This window comes from Carica papaya, unplaced genomic scaffold (assembly GCF_054855325.1).
Source record: "Carica papaya isolate Zhongbai unplaced genomic scaffold, ASM5485532v1 h2tg000049l, whole genome shotgun sequence".
NCBI classification, from domain to species: domain Eukaryota; kingdom Viridiplantae; phylum Streptophyta; class Magnoliopsida; order Brassicales; family Caricaceae; genus Carica; species Carica papaya.
The window spans coordinates 4,265-6,396 of record NW_028277159.1 but is presented as its reverse complement, the minus strand read 5'-3'; positions in this window follow the sequence as shown (position 1 = coordinate 6,396).

The window sequence follows — 2,132 nt, the reverse complement described above, 5'->3', positions numbered from 1 at the left end:
TGAACGTTACCATAAGAGCACTTAACATGGCCACAATCCTCATCGCTTGAACAACTTCCATCGATTTTTAATATGATATCTACATACAGATAGTTAATAAAATTTGAGAATCAATAAAATAATACAATAATATTATAATTATAACTCAATAACGTAACACAAATAAGAACTAAGTATGAATTCCTAAAAAAAATAATTGTACTCTATACTCAATTTAATGAGTGAGACTCACATGAGTTGATGACAATAAAAACAACCAATAGTGTTGCACTCAGAGAAGTCTTCTACATACCTAAATGTTTTAAAACGAATAAAACTATTCAGTTTGTATTATTGTGATGTTTGAGTTGAGTTAAAATTGGATTTATTTATAGACTAACATTTTCATATTTGGAATGTGTTAAATAAGAATTAGCATCCTAGTGTAAATATAAAATTAATTTTGGATATCAATTTTTTATTTGATTGGATTGGATTATATTTTTAACTTTGGACATGAATTTTGGAATGATTATACAGACAAGAGAATATTTGATATGGATTTTGATAAATATATTTTTTAGAATAAAATAACATTTTTAGTTAAAAAATATTAATGTGTATAAAAATGTGTATTTGAGTCATTCAAAATATGGCTTATATTTAAATTATGCTATCACAAATATAGATGAAAAACATATATAAGATGTAAGTCCAGTTAAAAATTATTTTAATCAATTTTAGAAACCCAATTAGAAATGGCCTCGATAAAGTTCTTTGGTTAATACCAAAACACAACTTAAGTTGCTCAAATCATGCTAGTGCCAAATCGAACATATCCAAGAATGAAGCTTTGTGTGACAACTAAAATTTTAATCAAATGGAGACAAGAGAAATGCTCTATTTTTTATACTTATAGTGAAATCCTAAATGATACTATATTTTATGTCACCCAACTACAAGAATTAATTTTGTAAATTCCCAAATAAATGTTGTAATTCTAAGTTCTAGTTGAATTTCTTAAGTTAGGATTAACAACAAAATTTAATTATACTAATACATATTGAAAGACTGTATTGTAAAAAAGTGAAGTTTCAATGTCAACGGCTTCAAGAAAATTGAAAAAATATTTCAAAAGTTTAAAGAAGATTCCTTTCTAGAGACTAAAAAATGTTTCAAAAGTTTAATGAAGATTCCTTTTTGGTGACTAAAATATATGGGCTCCATATGGTGCTTGAATGGTGTTAGTCAAAGTAGTGATTTTTACTATGTTTAATTGGAAGCAATTAAGTGAGATTATTAATACTTATCTTTGCTATTAAATTATCTTTATTCTTAGGTATTAAACTAAGTGCAAGTTACAGTTTTCTTATGCTTATGTATTCGGGTAATACAGTTGAAATGTTAGTGTGGGAGTTAACAACAATCAATAATGTCCTTTGATTAGTTACCCATCAAAATGGACAACAACACTTTTATAAAATATTGCACCAAACATGTGGATGGCTTTTCTGTATTTCAAGTGGTGAGAAAATAATCAAAATTTCATAATTTGACAACCACACAGGAACTTAGTTAGGACCTTTAAAGAAAATGTTTTTTTTATCCTCATAATTATCGATATTGTAAAAAACTTTAACAATACTTCGATTAATCGAATTTTTAAATCAAAGGTTAATTCGTTTATAATCTAATAAAATTTTTATTAATAGTTTCAGTACTGTCAAAGGGTTGTAATTAAGAACACATTATTTTGAATGGCTTGGAAGTCAAAAACGCATATGAGACATAAGTTGTAAGAATAACACGATAATAAGAAAATTTTTTTTACATCATAAAAGGGGAAAATATGGTGGACTAGTTTTTGGTGTTTTGTTATTTTGTTGGTTAATTGATAAATTTGAACCACATTGATGGAATTAATTCTGATTTCATAATAATAAAAATGTTCATGCCAATGCATAAGTCCTAATTAGATCAAAACAAATAATTTGAATATAAAAGTATGATATGTGCTATGTTATAGATTATATATAAATTCATGATATTTATAATATTATTGTTTCCATATGTTATTTTTATAAATCTCACTGCGGTAAGTGGATTGTAAATGGTTTGATTATTAATAAATGAATTTGTTTAAATCTACTGCT